We start from the raw sequence: 8407 nt of genomic DNA on the forward strand, positions 1-8407 counted from the left end.
TGTAACACCCCGATTTTTAACAGCGCGAGTGTATTTTTTTTTTTCAAAACAAATTCATAAAACAAAGAAAATAAATAAGGAAATACTTTTGGATAAATATTTAAGTCGTGACACAACGACAAATAAGTCAACAAAATTCACAAGCAGCGGAATAGTTTTTGAAATACGAATCCAAAGTTTTTACACATCAAAAAGTGGTTCATGGACCCCATCGTAATAAAATGTCAACAGACAATATTAGTATAGGTACATCCTTCCAAAATAAAATAATCACAACCCAAAAAGAAAGACGTCTAGTCCCTATACATCAACCTAATCTAATCATTCTACCAACAAAAAACTATACACCCTGAGTGATCTCCACGCGCTCCGTGAGATCCTCCTAACATAGCTCCAGTCAGACATTCCCGTCTACATTCCCATCCACAGGGTACGAACCGGTAGGATTGTCCTGACTCTCATCTGAGGGCAAAGCCCAGATTTCCACAATAGTTGTAAAGGGTCACCAACCGAAATTAACAGTTAACACATAACATTTAAGTTTTTGAATGCACAAAATAACCTTTCCACTAAGCATGCACCTTAAAAGGATTTTCCATATGCTAAAAGTTCATATAATACTTGCCAAATGAAAATGAAGTCAAAATAAGTCTTAAATCAATCAAGTAATAAACAACTGGCCAATCCATTGATGAACCAATTGAACAATCGATCATCTAACTCAAAATAAGAATTTCCACTGAGTCAATCGATTTGGATGAAGGGTTTTAGTGAAAACTGAACTCTGGGCTTGAATCAATCGATTGGGAAATCGACTGATGAATAATTAAGCCCCTGTGTTAAAGCCAAACATTAAGTAAACAAGACATTAAGAGATTCCCCATTCTTAATTCTCATTTAACTTAAACAATTTTCCAAAACAAACATTAAGTAAACAAGACATTAAGAGATTCTCCATTCTTAATACTCATTTAACTTAAACGATTTTCAAAACGAACATTAAGTAAACAAGACATTAAGAGATTCCCCATTCTTAATTCTCATTTAACTTAAACGATTTTCCAAAACAAACATTAAGTAAACAAGATATTAAGAGATTCCCCATTCTTAATACTCATTTAACTTAAACGATTTTCAAAACGAACATTAAGTAAACAAGACATTAAGAGATTCCCCATTCTTAATTCTCATTTAACTTAAACGATTTTCCAAAACAAACATTAAGTAAAACAAGACATTAAGAGATTCCTCATTCTTAATACTCATTTAACTTAAACGATTTTCAAAACAAACATTAAGTAAACAAGACATTAAGAGATTCCCCATTCTTAATACTCGTTTAACTCTAATGGTTTTCAAATTCCACACAAAATAAACTCAAACATATTATCAAATTCCATCCACGATTCACACCAGAACACATCAATTCATTTCACCACAAAATCCAACCATACACATATCAAATTTAATAAGCATGAATTATGAACACGTCAAACTTCATTTACTCAAATTCATACACCAATGGGTTAAATTCATTTTCTGCGAAACATTCATCAATATCACCAAAACCTAACTCTAAGATTTTACCCATAAGCCTTAAATTCATTTTCCCCACATCAACACTTTAACCCTAACAAAATTCTTTTCCACACAACCACATATAAGTCCCTAAATGGAAACTAGAAGTTTGGAAGGAGCCCTTACCTTCTCGTTAGCTTTAACGCGCGATTCCGGTACCACGAGTAAATTCGGTAAAATCTCCGCTTGCAACGTCGCTTCCAAGGTTGGTTCCCTAGCACCGTAGCATGGTAGTGAACAACTTTCCCTTCTATCTTTTTGCGAAACGAAGCTTAGATCTAGATGAAACGGGAAGTTTTGTGTTTGACGGTTTTGAAATCCCTAACACCGTTTTTCTTTGTTTTCGAAACAACGAGGAAGTATGAAGCTGAGAAATCTTCTCTTTCACACTCACTAAGCCTTGGGTTTATATTCTTGAGTAAAAGGAAGAAGCGAAAATGAAAATGGAAGAAGGAGGAAGAATGGTTCACGCGAGGTAGATGAAGAAGATGGTTTTCTTTCTTTTCTTTCTTTCCCTTTTCCTTTCTTTCTTTTTCCTTCCTTTCTATTTCTTTTCTTTCTATTTCCTTTCCTTTTCCCTCCACACAAACATATATATATATATATATATATATATATATATATATATATATATATATTATATAAATTACTTTTAACAAATATCTCTAAATATCTAGATATTTATTAAAATTACTATTTCACCCATAAGGCATTAAATTCTTCGTAAAGGATTCACCGTACTTAAATTAATTTATTTATCGACGAGTAATTTTAATCGGGCATCAAATATCTTTTTGGTCATATAAACTCTAAAATATTAATAACTTTGGCTAAAAAGCCTCCGAGTTCAATACCAATATACACTAAAATACATAAAGTATACTTTAAAATTATGGGTCTTACAAGACTCAAGCTCATATCTAATTAATCATTAATGGTGAAAAATCAGCTCACAATTAGGTAACATCAAGTCTTGAGTTTAATGATGAAGTTACACTATTAGAGTGATTGTAAGTACTTGAATATAAATACATATCAAAGGTTAAAAGTACTTGGACCATAAGTACAAAGTTGGAAGGTTGAGTTTTTATTCTTAATAGACATATAGCATGAATTTGCTGAAATACATATTATGGGTGTATTTTTGATATAGTCTACCTATGTGAGGATGAAGTGAGGCCTTTTCAAAGAGTTAAATGGTTTGACTCTTAAATTCTCATCAAAAGGGTACATGACACAAGACCTTATCAAACGTGTCATCTTTATAACTCTTTTGATAGTATCGAGATTTCATGTGTAAGTTGTGCACACTTGTTTTAATGAAAAACTGGTTCAAAGCTTGTCTACCAATCTATTTGGGATAAGTGAAAACCACAGCTTACTAAGTAGTGGTTTAAATCGTAAGATATCATTACCTGAAACCATGATATTTCTAAAATTATGGGACTAAGTATATTTTGAAAATGGTGGGGATTGTGAGATATTTCTAAAATATTGGTGATTATATCTATTTGGGATAAGTGAAAACCACAACTTACTAAGTAATGGTTTAAATCGTAAGATATCATTACCTGAAACCATGATATTTCTAAAATTATGGGACTAAGTATATTTTGAAAATGGTGGGGATTGTGAGATATTTCTAAAATATTGGTGATTATATATATATGTATGAACATTTTTAATATATGATAGTGTTGTTGGCTTAATGGTTGTATACCTTATGTTTGATAATGGTAAGGTCTCATTCCTATGTCCGTGACATTATTTTTCTATAAATTGTGTCATTGATCCAATTTTTGGAAATTTTATCTGTACTTCCATATTGAACTCCTACCCCTATAAATGTGATGAATTGACATATTTTTTCTCATATAAATATTAAAAGTTGTCATTTTCTCTAAAAATAAAATTTTAGTTTTTGGTACATAATTTATACTCGAGAAAACTTTTTTCAAGTTTTCCAAAACTACAAGAAAACTTTATTCAAGATTTCCGAAACACCCCTCTTTACCGGAAAAAAAAAAAAAAAACAAAATTATATTGTTACTAGAAAAATTGAAACCGCAAGTTATTCGGAAAGTTTTTTATTTCCTTTTTTTTTTAATTCCTTTTTTTTTGTTAAGTTATAAACATGTTTTTTTTTTTTTTTTCGGATTTTGATATATATATCCCTTTTTTTTAATTCGAAAAATACCCAAATACTCCACTTTGAAAAAAAAAAAATAGAATTGTCATACATTTTTGTCCTAGTTGCTGATCGCAACCTGGGGATGCGACTACCTGAATGAGCTGTTTTTCTGTTTTTAACAGATGGTCGCATCTTGGGGATGCAACCTTGTACTGGTGGGTTTTGTTTTTTTGCCATTTAATGAATATTTGTATTTATTATTAATTATGTTTATTATTATTGAATAATTTAAAAATAATTAAAATATTTAAAAATTTAAAATACTATTATGAAAAAAATAATAATAATAAATTTAATAATATAATAATAATAATATTATTAATAATAATATTAATAATAATAATAATAATATTAATAATAATAATATTAATAATAATATTAATAATAAAAATAATAATAATTTTAATAATAAAAAGAAAATCACATTAATAAAATAAAATAAAAATACATTAAATTAAAAGAAAAAAATACAATAAAAAAAAAGAAATTATATTTGATTATTATTATTATTATTATTATTTTCATTAATTTTTATTTATTAGATAAGAAAAATAGGAGGGAATTGTTATAATAATATGCAAAAATGGAGGAAGTTGTTATAATAATTTGGCAAAACAAACAAATAGGAGAACGTTGTTATAATAATGTGTCAAAATAAATAACGTGTTCTTGATATTTTGCGGATAAAATAACAATGTATTTTCTTAACAACTTTATCTTGTTTAACTGCATCTTTTTTCCAATGTAATGTGTTTTATTTTATTTTAATAATAGTATTTTGATTTTTTAATTATTTTAAATTTATTAAATAACTAATAACTCAATTGTTAACAAAATAATATTAAGTATTAATTTATCAGCAAAATAGGATTGAGTTGTCAAAATAATATAACATGTTAAAATCAACGTACTCCTATTTATTTTGACAAATTATTATAACAACTTCCTTCTCTTTTGGCGCATTATTATAACAACTCCCTCCTATTTTTCTTATCTAATAAATAAAACTTAATAAAAATAATAATAATAATAATAATAATAATAATAATAATTAAATGTAATTTCTTTTTTTATTGAATTTTTTTCTTTTAATTTAATATATTTTTATTTTACTTTATTAATATAATTTTCTTTTTATTATTAAAATTATTATTCTTATTATTATTATTATTATTAAAATTTATAATATTATTAAATTTATTATTATTTTTTCATAATAGTATTTTGAATTTTTAAATATTTTAATTATTTTTAAATTATTCAAAAATAATAAACATAATTAATAATAAATACAAATATTCATTAAATGACAAAAAAAAAAGTCATGGCAGTACAAGGTCGCATCCCCAGGATGCAACCATCTCTTAAATAATCTTTTAATGATTTTAATTTAAACTTGAAAGAACAACCACACTTTTTTGTTGAATTTCGAGTTAAACTATCAACACATTTGTATTTTCCTCCTTTGTCACAACATAATATTAATTTATTCCTCTTCCTTTTCTCTCCTGTCTCTTTATCTGATCTAGCGATGATAACCATCACTTTATTTTTGATACCAATCTCCCTAGCCCAATTCACAATAGCTTTCCGTTTATCAAATATCTGAAGTAAAATATAAAATAAATTATAATAATTAATCATAATAATTAATCACAATAATAGGTTTTTACAATATTAATATTAATTATTATTATTCATATCTGATCTGTGTCAAAAACGTTGGTAATATCGACACATATTTATCACATAGTAATAGCGGTTCATCCATATATGTTAAAATTTATATAAATAATTAAAAAAAAATTCAAAGAAAAAAAAGCAGGTGTGTACTAGAAAACTTGTGAAGACAGAAGAGTTTACCGGAAAATTTGTTAAAAGTTTTCCGATAGTTTACGTTTTTTATCTTCTGTACTGGAAAACTTTTTTTAAAAGTTCCCGTTACACACCTTTTCAACCTTCTACACTAGAAATCTTATAAAAAGTTTTCTGGTAATTTTCAAAAATCTTTTATGTATCGGAAAACTTAGATTGCTTGGCCCGAAAATCTTTGCATGGTGAAAAAAAAATGAATTTCATATTGTAAAATAGTAAAAAAATTTAAGGATAAAGTTAATATTTAAAAAAATATTGTAGGATATAGGTATAACATTGGGGGTACATTTTCCTAAATATTTCTTTTAAAAGGTTTTTCTAAAAATGATGATGAGAAAATAGCACATTTACTTTTAAAATGTGATCCAACACAAAACTATTTAGAGAAATACATACATGAATATACATAAAGGTTTGTGACTATAGTTGCAAAAATTTTACAACCTAATATAAATCAAAGTGAGGTTCACATAAGTTATGAGCCATCCCTCTTAGACACCCAAACTCTAGGGATACTTCTTGAAGACAGATTCATTGAGGAATACTCCAAAAGATATAATCCCACAACTGTGTCAACAAAGTATAAAGTACTAATTCAAACAGCAAAATACAACATATTATAAAAGAAATACAAATGACTGAACAACCAAGACTCCTAGTCATACACCTCAACATAATATGACCATATATTAGCAACATCAACGACCAACCATCCCATAGTGACCATATGTCTATTCGATGAGCCACACCTATCTAAAATGAAAACTCGTCCTCACCAGCACACTCTGAAAGATATGATATGTCATAGAAAGTCAATCAAGTGTAGGGCAAAGTCCTAACTCCATCATCACTCCAACTTTATCGCTCGTTGGAGCCCTGTTGGCACCACGAAATAAGAACATATGAGGAATAATACAACTATCTCCATCTACATATGCTGCATCCCTTTGATGACTAGACACAAGGTGCACAAAGGTCTCACACTCCTAATAGGTCTAAAGAAAGACATGCGCATGGGATACATTGTTATTGAGATGCCTCAATTGTCAAGCAAACTAGCTCTAAAGCTCTTCAAAACCATCCCCACAAAGACATGGTACTCCAGCCTCTCTCACGTTACATTAAGTTGAAACACCTTCCTATCTCATTTACCTTTTAACTTTTGGAAGACCTTTGACCATTTTCTCTAAAGGATATGCATCTTGGAACATAAAAAACTTCATAGCTTGACTATCAACACATTTTCCTCTTAGCTTAGTGATAGCGTTTCAACAAGTGTAGTGAATCGTTGCAAGTGATAATTAAAACGGTAATACTGAGTTTCGAACTCAAAGATTGCGTTTTACTATCGAATTATATTTAATTACTAAAATTGAACAAAAAGTTCTCAAATTAATTGAAATAATATTTAAGATTAACAAAAATAATAAAATTGATCCTTCGAATCCAATCTTGGTGTCTAATTTGATCCTAGTTACTGAATTCCTTTATTGAAATATTACATAATTATCTTTATTTTTCTTGCCCTAATGTCTTAGTGAAAAAACATTTAATTCCAAAGTAACCCATAATTTCTTAGTGGATTTAAGATTAGAATTAAGCCTTATCGTACAAGAATTCTCTTGTTAAACTATTGTCTTTGCAACTAATTTTATTGATTTCATGATATGCGTCTATCCCTATACTACAAATTCATGAATTTCTCATCTCAAACATTCGTAAAGTTCACTTCCGTTTTAAAATATGAATCTAGAACATTTTAATGTTGATCAAACAATTAAAAGCCTTAAGCACAAAGATGAGAAAAATAATTCATAAACTCATTCATATAATTAGAAATCAAATCAGAAAAATAAGGGTTTCATCTTATTACACTTATCCCTAACAAATAAGGTTTAGTTACTCATGACATAAGATAAAGATTAAAGAAGAATTATAAGAAGGATTCATGAATGATTCTTGATAAAACTCCTCCAATGGTTTTAAGAACAATCGTCTATGAGTTTCTCTGCTAGGGCACAAGTCTCCAAACTTTCCAATAGTAAAAAAAATCCCTAAAAGTGATAAAAATGAGTTTTAAGGTCTTCAGCGCTGAGGCGTCTAATTGTGGACATTCGCCTCAGGCGCCCTTCTAGCGCACAACATCTTCTGTCTGACGTTTAATGCATTGTGCCCATTTTTTGAGTCTGAATTTGGTTTCGGTGTCTTCATGAAAGTTGTAACTATGGAGTTTAGCTTTCATTTCCACTTGGTTTGACTCCAATTGGACATATACAACTCCAGATATGGATAAGTCATATTGATTTCTCACAAAAATTCAGCACTGCACTAAAACAAAGTAACAACGCAAAACTACAAAAAACTCTACTTAATCAAGGAAATAAGAATATAAACAATTCATTAAATAAAAGAGCTAAAATTAACAAAATATATCAAATAACTCCTTAAATTAACTTATGAATAAAAGATAAATAAGACTAAAAACAATGAAAAGTATGCATATGATGAAGAGTCATCACAACCCCAATCTTAATCTATTACTTCTCCCCAAGCAACAATTAATTTCAGATTTGGTACAGTTAAAATCAAACTTAAACTCAATTTCTCAAATCAAACTCAATTCTCAAAGTTCCATCTACTACAAAACATTTAAAATGCTCCATGGTTTCTTATAAAAAAAAAAAAAACAACACAATTTGTATACTTTAGCATTCATTCATCAAGTTCAACCATCTCTTCACACAATCTCACTAAAATTTCTCT

Source organism: Cicer arietinum, chromosome 1 (assembly GCF_000331145.2).
Source record: "Cicer arietinum cultivar CDC Frontier isolate Library 1 chromosome 1, Cicar.CDCFrontier_v2.0, whole genome shotgun sequence".
In the NCBI taxonomy this organism is placed as follows: domain Eukaryota; kingdom Viridiplantae; phylum Streptophyta; class Magnoliopsida; order Fabales; family Fabaceae; genus Cicer; species Cicer arietinum.